Genomic DNA, 12,040 nt, shown 5'->3' with positions numbered 1-12,040 from the left:
TTGAATCATCCCAGAATACTGATGAGGGAAACCTGAGCATGAAAGACTCTAACTGTGCATGAACTAAAGTAACTGTCTCTACGCTGGTTCTGTGAGATGACAATCTGATATTACAGCACTGCTTGAAACCTTTGACAGCAACGGTCATTCATATAACTAGTGGATTATATTATCTCAGAATAGCGTGACAGACTTTTACTGTGTTTAAACAGGTCAAGCATTCTGAGGAAGTCATCTTCGACGTAGAGATGTGAGAGCTGCTTGCTCCTATTTCCTGGAGTCATCGATAGTTGGAGACACCCCTGGGCGGAGTCAGATCTGTTCTTCCTCAAGCTACATAAACCGCAACCTCTAAAGGAGCTTCTGCGTGTCTGTGTCAAGATGTAACCCATATCATTCTGTTTTTGGAATGTATGTGTATTTGTTCAGAAGATATTTTTAACAAAGGTTATTGTGCTAACACACTAAGCTCATTTTAACCTAATTTACAAGGAAATACTTGTGTAAGGATTTTGCTCAAAATTTAACTTGTTATGGAAATTGCTTTATCATTTAATTTTGTTGTAGCATCACAACTGTTGCACACGTCATGACCAACACTCTTCCTGGAGGAACAAGGGGAACATTCTTTACCCTGGAAGGAGTGGGAAAAGTTATTCTAAACCTACCTAATTGCTATTTGGGGAGAGATGTTCTCCCAATTGAGGAAACAGCATATTTTACTGCACAGTCTTCGAGTACAAGTCATGAAGGTTTGTATTCTATTACATTTCATAAATTGAAAGAGCATTTAAAAAAAAAAGTAAACATGGTACTTGAGAGGCATAAATTATTTTGCGGAATTCAAAGCAAAGAGGAAAAGGTTACTAGTTATATAGCATGCTTTAGGGGTATGGCCAACTTATGTGAATTTGGTTCCTTATGTGAATTGCTCATTCATGATCAGTTGGTAAAGTGCACTAATAATCCCAGTATGCAGGAAAAAGTATTAGCTCATATTCCAGATTTGAAAGAAGGAGTAGATTTTGGCTAAGAGTATTGAACATACCGCAAAATGTATTAAAGATTAAACAAAATAATATATTTGAAATGGTTCATAAAGTAAAGAACCATCCTAATGGTGAGGATGTGAACAAAGAAAGGAATACTAATAAGATAACTGCACAGTTTAAGAGATGTATTGATATTAACAAGGATAAAGATAAAGAAAGGAGTAACTGTTACAGTTGTGGAAGTTATAATCACTTAGCAAATGACCTAAATTGTCCAACAAGGTCATGTATTTGTAGGAAGTGTAACAAGAGAGGTCATTATGCTTATAATTATAGAAATTGGGAAAAAGGGAAATGGAACGTAAACAAGCAGATGTGGTTGAGGAAACTGAAAGTAGTGCAAACAAATTTGTTTGCAAGTATTGTCAGATAAATCAGAAACTGGAAATGATCACCTGACATGTGAAATTCTTATGGATGAGGTGAAAGTAACAGTATTTGTGGATTCACATTCACCTTATACATTTTTTGATTGTAAAACATTTGAAGAGGATTTGGGAATTAATGGTTGCAGCCTTCAGAGTGGAGACATCAGGCCAGGTGAGCATATTAAATTAGACCCCAATAATATTGAACTAGTTATGACAATTGATCAATTGGAAGTTAATCAAAACAATATCAGCATTTACTGAAAAACTAAGATATTTGAAACATTTTCAGCATGCAAGTGTACTAAAAGAGAATGCTGTACCTGGTGTGTACAAAGTGAGGCCCTTTCCTAATTTAATGGGGGAACCTATGAAAAAAGAGTTAGGCAAGTTATTTAACCACGTTGTTATAGAAACTATGGAAAACTCACTTTGGCTAACCCCCTTGTAGTTGCACAGAAATCTGGTTGTAGGGGCATAGGTTTATTTGTTGATCTAAGGGATTTAAATAACTACATTTGGGTGGACTGATTTCCCCTATCCTAAATAAATGATAAGATTAGTATGATAGGAGATGCAAAACATTTCAGTGTGCAAGATCACTCTTCAGCATATTATCAAGTTAAGCTTCACCCAGATTCTAAGGGCCAGATGTAGCAAAGGGTTTTTCCCATTCTGTGTCAATGGGAAAATGTGTTCGTACATATGGCCCTAAATCTCTTACTTCATTTACTACCCCATTTGGTGCGTTTAGGTTCCACAGGATGCCGTTTGGACTGGCATTCGCAGCAGCCGTGTTTAAGAGAGTAATGCACCAGTTACCGAAGGGTTCCAAAAAATACTCCACTTTCAGGATAGTATGTTGATACATGGCAATTCTGTGGAAAGTCATAATGCCACATTGAAGAGTGTCTTTGCTACACTTAAAGGAGCCAGGTTAACTATTAAGAGTGATACATGCAAATTTTGTGTGGAATCAGTCAATTACCTTGATCATAACATTTCCCAGGATCAGATAAAACCTAAGCTTGATTCAGTAGTAACTGTAAGAGAGGCCCCTCCTCTCTCAACTTAAAAAGAGTTGAAATCATTCATAGTTCTAGCGGAATATATGGCAACATTTGTAAAACATCTTGCTGCCCACACTGCTCCTGTGAGATGTCTGACGAAAAAAGGAATGGAGTTTATTTGTAATGATGCCTGCAAGGAATCTTTTGAAGCCATTAAACACACTGTAACAGAGTCACGTCTTTGGGGAATTTGGATACTACAAGAAAAACCATTCTAACCACAGATGCCAGTGCGAAAGAGATAAGAGCATTACTAGTGCAGATAGTAGATGGTAAGGAAAAAGTTGTTGCATTTGCTTCAAGGACGCTGAAAGAAGCAGAGGTAAACTATTCCACTATAGCAAGAGAAACATTAGCTTGCTATTAGGCCATTTCTCATTTCAAGATTTTTTGTGTGGTTTACCATTTACATTGAAAACAGACCACAAAACTCTTGCATATTTTTACTACCAAAGGTAGAGATACAAACTCCTTGCATAGCCAAATGGATCATGGGTCTGGAGGGCTATAATTTAAAAGTTGATTTGTTCCAGGTAACAAAAAAGTAATTGCTGACTGTATATCTTGGTTACCCTGGGAAGAAGAAAGGGATGAGGTAATCTGTGAAGATCCTATTTTAATGGTATCTCTTCTGTGTATTACTAAGGAGGAGTGGGTTGAATGTTCAGAAAAATATATCATTATTAGGGCTCTAAAAGACAAAATTGTTCAAGGGTGGCCACCCAAACATAATGGCCATCAAGATGATATTTGTACCTATTGGGAAGCCAGACACAAATTTTACATACACAATGACATGGTCATGAAAGGTGACAAGTTAGTAGCTCTCGAAGATCTAGGGGAAATAATTGTGGATTTAGCCCATTGAGGTCACATGTGCTGTAGTATCACTAAAGCGAAAGTTAGGACTATGTATTGGTTCCCTGGAAAGGATGGCACGGTTGAGGCTAAGGCCAAGGAAAGTGTTACATGCTGCCAGAGCGATAAAAGTAGGGGGGAAAGTAAGGGAAAAAAAAGCACCATTATATCCTGTGGGTGTCCCATCCAAGCCATAGGGTGTACTTGGTTTAGACATAATAGGTCCCCTAAATACATTTATGTGGTCAGGAAAGTTTATCATTGTGCTAGTGGATTATTATTCACATTAAATTGTGGTTAAGGTTTTTAATCCTATTTTATCACAAGACATGATTCATTTCTTATCTGATACTTTCATGATGGAAGGGATACCAGGTTGTATTGTAACAGATACTAATCTCCAGTTCAATCTGGAGAAAATGAAGGAATTTTTTGAAAAAAGTATTAATTTTTTCATCTGAAAAATGCCACGTATTGTCAAAACCAAATGGGCAGGTTGAAAGGGTGGACCACATGTAAAATAATGCATTCAAATAGCACAAGTGCCTAGAGTACCAGCAGATATTGCTGTTAAAAAAATATTGTGGATGTTTGATGGTAAAAGTAGATGGATTCATCAAGACAGTGTGAGGGAAAGGATAAAAAAATCATCAAAAAACTGCAAGAAAAAGCATGATATCAAACATGGCACAAAACACAGGATGTGGAGATTCTGCCAGAAAAGGAGACACTACATTTTCAAAACCATTGAGTATAATTAAAATGAACAAAAATGTGGTTATGTTAAAGGATGGTAGGGTTTTGAGCATGGACAAAATTTGAAACTGCAACAGCTCTGTGGCAAGAAGATTTATACTTTGGATGAATATCCAACACCTAGTATTGAACAACCTGTGTTAGCGGTCAGGTCACGTCAAAAGCATACTCCTGTTCGGCATAAAGATTACATTCTCGGGCAATATCTTGAGTAAGCCTGGTCTTCAAAGACTTGTTTTCTTAAGAAAAAAAATACATTATAGGAAGGAGATGTGTTTTGATTTTACTAAATGTATATAATAATAATCTGCATCTTTATTAATGTCAGATCAAAGCAGGATATTGTATAATGTTTTATTATTTTTTATTTATTACCACACGGAATAGCCTTCTTTCTGCCTCCTCCCCTCTTGTAGAGTTAGCTCTGTCCCTTGTCTTGAAGAGCCAAGTGGTAAATTTCTCCGAGTGGATGTGGATCTGAGGTGGTGACTTAGAAGTTGAATAAAATTCCTCTGTTTGTACACAGCTTTAATGCATAATTATAACATGAGGTCTATGTTCAGATGTCTCCACAAGATTGGCGGAGCACTGTTTTACAGATCTGAGACATGTTGCATAATCACTGCTACATGTACCACTCTCCACAACATATCCATGAGGAAGTGTCTGCACAACATCAGCTTTGATGCAGATTCCGAATGAGATGTGGAAATACCATCACTACAAGTCTAGCAGGATTGCAGACGTGCAGCAGAGGGTGGTGCACGATGCACAGAGATCACCAACAACTATATTTGAAATAAGATTGATTACAGCATCTAAGAAATAGACATCACAGGTGATGGTAATGCCTGGTGCATAGCTGAAAGTTCACCTTTATTTCAGGTTGTGGCAAAAATCTATCTCTCCTAAATCAACTGTATCCATTGTGGATGCATCATTGTTTCAACAAAGCAATAAAGACCCTCTATCTCTCAAGCATAGAATAAGGATAGGCCCCTCTGGAACCCTGCAGGTAGGTGGCATTCAAAGAACAAAGATAGAAATCAGAAGAACAAAGCAAAGATTTTGTCACCATATCAACGGATTTCAAGATCTTGTGGCTGATCTTGTGCCATTGTATTCTGTATGACCAGCAGCAGGTTCCCATACAGTATGCTGAGGCCATCATACAACCTTTCTTCTCTGCTGTAAAATATCTTAATAAATGACTGGTTCTATCACTACAGCTATTCCACTTTCATCTACTCATCATTTATCTGTTCACATGTTATTTGGGCTTAATAATCAAGCTCACACTCTGCACAATTATACTTGCATTAGAGTTAGTAATATTTTTGTAACTGATATTTCATCATAGGTAGGAAGGGGACTGGATGAGCTGGTTGATACAAAGATGGCAAATCCTGTTTGTGTAGGTATGTGTATGAAGAGACTGACATCCTTAAACATTTTTATACAAAATTTAAAAAAAACATTTAGTGATGGCTACCCATGCATATACTTGGAATAAAAAAGAATGCAATATTTAACTAATACAATCTCTAAATGACATTGGGCATTACATCCATTAGTCAGCCATCTTCATCTATTTTCCTCACATCAGCTTGCACAGAACAGAAATATTGGCTTTGCTAATGTTTGTATATTATGTTATCAGCGTCAGTATTGAATTAAATATGCAACATGCACATATGAAAAGACATGAACGGCCTTGTGACAGAGATAGGGGAGCTGCTGGGTCCTTTCCAAAAATAATAAATAAAAAAGCAAAGAAAAATGAAACGCCTAAGTGAGTTTTTTTCATGATAATTCACATATTAGCCAGTGGTTCCTGGCACAGAACAGGACTACTTTTTCTGTGTAACTGCACATATTGAAGGAACAGAATGTCAATACTCACAGTGACATAAGTCCTTGGCCTAAGTGGTTTGACACTGTCCCACATTTTGTCTGCTGTAGTGGATCGAACAAAAACATGAAAGACACATCAACAGACCAATGGCAGGTCTAATATTTTAATATAATTATATATATTTCAAATACGTAGTTACATGGCCATTGAACATTTTATTACCTTTGCACTAATCTTGAGACCGTATTTCTTTTAAGTAGTGTAACATACCACCAGTCTGGTGCAATTTTCTAAAGTTGGATTTTTTAATTGCAATTGCAAATTTGTAGATATCACCATTAGAGGAATACACTCCTATGTGCATTTCATCTTGTGATTCCCTAGTAGTCATTTATGCAAATCCGCTATTTGGAAATCACAAAGCCAAACTTTTTCTACATATAGACCTAAGTTCTTTTTCAACAGCTTCTTGTAAATGAAAAACAATACGTCTTTGTCTCTGAGTAACAAGACAGATATCCTCATTAATATGCAGCTTTTCATTAATAGTCTTAAGCTTTCCTAAGCCATGAAACAATGAAGGCAATTGACTTATTGGTGCATGATGAGCATTCATGTTGTAATTCACAGAAATCAGTCTCATATCAGTGGCTGTGCTGAAACTGAGTAGACAGGAAAATTGACTCTGTACCTTGAAGCACATGGATGGGTACTTGTACCTTCATTTTCATTGCCGCTACAAATGAATCTTGACTTTTTATGGGCATCAATGCAACCCATGTAAACACTTTGGTTTTCGGTGGCCTGTGCCGTGGTAGTGAAGATAGTTCATTGAATTTCTTTTCAGGCATTATGTTTATCAATTTATCACTGTTGGTAATAAAAGGTGTCGAACAACCATTTATTTTCAATGTAATTTTTGGACATTGTTTGCATGATTTCAGTGCTTTGGCTTGTCGAATTTTCTTTGAGTGACATTTTTCTTCACATGCAACTAGTCCAACATGCGTATATTTCTCTGAGATAAACATCTACATTGCACAACCGTCTTCCTCACTTCTAAAACTTCTTTTTACATGAAGACTTCACTTTGTGTCCTTCAGTCTTTTGCTTTGGCCTACTTTTCACACTCATGACTGATTCACTCTGGGCACTTCCGGCCTCCATGTCCCCAGCTTAGCTTTCATCGTGCTCTTCAGCTCTGGCAGCCATTAACACTTGTTCCAGATTAATAGTTTATCTCAACTTTCTTCATCTGAATGAATCTGACAAGTATTGATCAATAACTCTGACGCATAGCTGCTTCATCAATAATTAACTGAACTTGCAGTGTTTGATGAGTGTATTGAGTCTTTCCATAATTTTATCGATGGTTTCACCAACGTTTTGCATTCCTGACTGAAAATGTATTTTCATAATCAATGTTTTGTACTGGGTTGAACTTGAGATTCAAGGCTGCTTTAAGCTGACAGTACACGCCTTTTTCACCATCTCTCAGCATCTTCTTTATGATGTCTTTAACACTATCACTAGCAAGATTTTTGAAATAATTGATAACTTTTCAGTTATCAGTCTCTTGAAGTGCATCAATGAAATCATGAAATGTCTTTAACCAAGCAATCTATCACCAATATTTAGCTTTTTGCCAGTATTAGAAGCTGGCAGTGGTTTCAGGAAGGCAGCAACATTGCACATTAGTTTGGAACTTACTGCTGTTAAGGATAGCGTGCTCTCTGATGCTGTTTGGTAATCATGTTTATGAAAACCTTTTCTAAGGTGCTTTGAGGTGCTCTCCTCAGGATCATCCTTACCATTAATTGGAACTGTGGCTTCTTTCTTAGCTACCTTCTGAAAAATGTCACCATTCTGAAAGTCGTTTTTGGCTCCTTATTCTCTGAAGATCTATGATGTTGTTTTGAGCCCAACTTGGCAACTTTGTGGGTAAACTGCTCCGAGTACAGATGACTCTGTAAGCACAACCTTGGACAATTCTCCTTAAGCGACTTCACCAAGTGCTGTGGTATGATGACTCTCTTTAAAAGATTCAGTAAGTCATTTACTTCTTCTTTTCTGAAAGTCAGTTTGCACTTCCTGACACCTGATTGATGTCCAACTTGCAACGCTTCTATTCGCAGTCTTATTAGACAAGTTATGATTATCTTTGGCTGCTCTTTGTAAACCTGGTTGTATCTACCCTCAGTGCTAAAGATCCCTATAATGTACAATTTAATCTTGCATGGCAGCACAGTACCCATATGTGTGGCCTGACCAGCAAGTTCTCAGCCAACTGCGTGTAAATTCTTCACAATGCTTTTGTTGTCTTCAATTGCTTCACAGTGGCTGGAGCTGCACTTTGACTCCAAATGCATGAAGTATCAATTCTGTATTAACACAGCAACACATGTGGCACACACAAGCAGTTCGATTGGACCACAGCAATCAGTTTGGTAGAGCATAATCATTATTATGGTTACTTATCCCCTATCTCACTGACAGCTGTAGTGTTCTCCCCAACCTGGGTAACTGCTGATGACTATGCCACACATCGAGCTGAATATTGCATATCTATGGGCCAGATGTATCAAACGTTTTTGCATTCGCAAACGGTGCGAATCGCAAAATTTGGCCATTTGCGAATGCAAAAACGTGGTCTGCGATTCATGAAAGGCATTCGTAGACCAAAAATAAGAAATCGCAAAAATAGTGATTTTTTGCTTTGCGACTTGGTTTTGCGAGTCGCATTTTGCGCAAAACCAAGTCGCAATTCGATGCACTAAAAAATCGCAAATTGCGATTTTTCGCAGAATGGCATTTTGCACATGCAAAATTCCACTAAGTGAAACCAGGTGGTAACCAGGTGCAACCTATATAAAGAGGCCCAGAATGCCTCAGACCCTTTTCCACAATGGCTGCACTCTACGTCATGGCAAGGAGAATGAGAATCTTGGCAGGTTTGAGGAGAGGGAGGAGGAGACATGAGCGCATTTTCAGAGTGCGCATTACCCTTTTTGACCAGACTGACAAGGAAATTTTTGAGAAGAACAGGTTGAACTCAGCCATGATACTAGACCTGATAGCTGAGCTACAACCCATACTGCAGCGCACAACACACAGGACAAATAGCATACCCACCCATGTGCAGGTATTATGCTCCCTCCACCTACTTGCCTCAGGGAGCTATCAAGGGGTCATAGCAGCAGCTGGAGGAGTATCACAGAGTGCCCTCTCTAGATTTTTCAATGCATTTATCAACGCCATGCTGAGCAGAATACACCAGTACATCCGATTCCCCCACACCCCACAGGAAATACAGAAGACAAAAATTGAGTTCTACCAGATAGCACAGTTCCCCCATGTCCTAGGTGCCATAGATGGGACACATGTTGCAATCTGTACACCATCAACCACAGAATATGTGTACCAAAACAGTACAGCCCAGAGACAACATGTAGAATAGTGGCTACTTGTGCAATCTTGCACAATATAGCAACCACCAGGGTCATACCTGTGGAAATATCTGATTCTGAATCTAATGAGGATGATGATCCATTACCACCCCTACAGCCAGCAGACAGGACCACTGCAGCAGAGGGCAGGCAAAGGCGTGCTGACACCACGCACAACCATTTCAGATGTAAGTATGAACAACGCAACTCCACTGACATTTGTACTTGTATTAGGTAAATTTATTACCTTAATGTCAGGTATCATCAGTTTCACTAGTAGCAAAAATAAGCAAATGAAACTAAAAACAAAAGCAGATAACAGTATTTCACTATTACCTCATAGTTTACTGTATGACACAAAGATTAACAGTCCCCTGTGGCCATTACTCTCATTTCCTACGGCCACACAAGCCACTCGAGTGCGCAGTCGCCTCACTGACACCTCTGTTTTCTGCCTCAGTGAAAGTGCTGTGCCTGGCACTGTGACATCTAGCATCAGTTGTGGGCACAGCTACGCTGTTGAGGCTAGATGTGTCCTCAGAGTCCCCCAGTCCCAGTTCACTGGGTGTGGTGGAGCGGTTACCCAGCATATTGTCTATCACATTAGTTATCTGCACCAGTCCTTGTGCCACATCCCTACGGCTGTGCACTGCCTCCACCTGTGCAGCCACAGCACACCACAATATCAGGGCTGTTGAATTTGCAAGGTGATTGACAGAGCGACAAAAACCACCAAACATCCCCATAAAACGTCTCTCCTGCCTGCGGTGGCTAACTCTGTCGTGGCGCAGCTCAGTACACAGTTCTCTCACTGCACTTGTCAGCTCCCTGGTGTTCTCCGATGCTTGGCTCTGTCCCTCATGCAGTTTAGTGAGGTTCGCATTGGGGCACTCCAGCTGGCGATGCAGCCCCCCCATGTTTGAATTGTGTGCCTGCATCTGCCTTTGTAAAGCAGAGATTTTCTTGTTTTGCAGGCACTGCTGCTTCAACATAGCAGATTCCAGGCCACCGAACACTGATAGTCCCTCACCTGCTTCAAAAGCCTGTGCGCCTGCATATGTAGGCATCCTGCGGGGTGTTGTGCTACGCTGGGGACGGATCTCCTGCATACCAGTGCATCTGCCACTTGGGGAAGGTGTGTGGGAGTCATCCTGCAGGTCATCAGAGTCCTGGCTAAGTTCGGGTAACGGTACTGCCCTAGCCCTGCGTCGGATGGGCGCTATATTCAGTGACTCGCTGGTGTTTGAGTCAGATGCAGGGTGGGTTTCAGTATCCCCCGCAATGGCATCTGCAGAAGCTGCTGGGCCTGGGCCACCTGCAACGACAATATGCAGCATGTCAGTAATGTACGTATCACCAAAGGTCACACAATGGTAATAAATGAACAGTTACTTCTCATCACAATGTTGTGGGTGTTGTGTTCTTCTGGGTGTCGCTCTGCCTAATTACATTCTATGTGCTACTTTCAGCTCTGGCTTGTGGACTACCACTCCCATAAGGCATTGTTGTGCTGCTTCTAAGATGTGGAATGGACTATTCTCACAATGCTTTACCCTACTTGCTAATTCCTAAGGAGCTTTTGTACATACACATATGGGGTTACATTTCAATATTGAACTTACCTTTACTGGTACGTGGTGTGCCGGATGTGTCGATGTGAGTGACCCCACTGACTGCTTCTGGGAGGAGTGTCGACTCCACTAAGTCTTCCATCGGGGTGGAGGGTGTCTCTGTGGGTGGCCCGCCTCCTGTGCTCCTGGCTTCCTGCAGTCATCTTGCCACCCTCTCCTTGGCATGGGAACACAGGTCGTACCACCTCTTCTTTATTTCCTCCACAGAGCGCTGCGCTACTCCAACAGCACAGATTTTGGTCTGCATGTCTTCCCAGAGTCTGTGCTTTTCACTCTCAGGCACCTGGAGTGAGCTATTCCCAAACAAACAGTCATGGCTTCTCACAACCTCTTCTGTGAGCACCTTCAGTTCTTGCTCACTAAACTTTAGTTTCCTTTTCCTTTCTCCCTTCTCCTTTCCCGGTGCAGAGGTGTCCATGGTGGTTCTGCAGCCCTGCCTTCTTCACAGAGTTGCTCACTGTGGCTGGGCTGTCTCTCTCTGAGTGCTACTTTGGGTGTGGCACCTGCAAACTGCCTGGAATGACTCACTTCCTGCTTGTGATGTCATCAGGCTCCTCCATGTGTGCATTCTCGCAATTTGCGATTTTCAATTACTGAATCGCAATTTGCGTTCTCGAAAATTGTGATTCAGTATTTGGGCCTCGCAAACCACAAATAGCGATTTTTAAGAAATCGCTAATTCCGAATCGCAAAAGTGATACATGGCCTTGTGCGACTCAGAAATAGCGATTTCTTAAAAATCGCTATTTGCAAAGCACAAAGCCCGATCATGCTACATCTGGCCCTTAATTCTTCTGTGCGTAACTGCAAACCCAATATTCTAAACCAAGTTTTCACTGTTTTCCGCTCTAACAACTAAGTCACACTTTTACAGTCTGTTTGGAGCCAAAAGAGTTCCGTCATAAAACTTGCAAGACACTACAGATGAAGCTTTAGAATTAGAAGTCATAAAATAATAATTACTGAGAATATGAGAGCACATATTATTAGTTTCAATTCAACAT

General features: G+C 40.2%; 1 long non-coding RNA gene across 1 annotated transcript in view; it reads left to right on the top strand.

Moving 5' to 3' along the window:
• LOC138282325 (uncharacterized) overlaps positions 1–851 on the top strand; it is a 101,479-nt gene extending 100,628 nt beyond the window's left edge. Inside the window, exon 3 of the long non-coding RNA XR_011200918.1 lies at positions 213–851. This is a non-coding gene — a long non-coding RNA (uncharacterized lncRNA). The remainder of the gene's footprint in view (positions 1–212) is intronic.
• Positions 852–12,040: the final 11,189 nt, after the last annotated feature.

This window comes from Pleurodeles waltl, chromosome 2_2, assembly GCF_031143425.1.
Source record: "Pleurodeles waltl isolate 20211129_DDA chromosome 2_2, aPleWal1.hap1.20221129, whole genome shotgun sequence".
NCBI classification, from domain to species: domain Eukaryota; kingdom Metazoa; phylum Chordata; class Amphibia; order Caudata; family Salamandridae; genus Pleurodeles; species Pleurodeles waltl.
The sequence above is the reverse complement of the archived record's forward strand: the minus strand, read 5'-3'. Positions and strand labels throughout refer to the sequence as shown.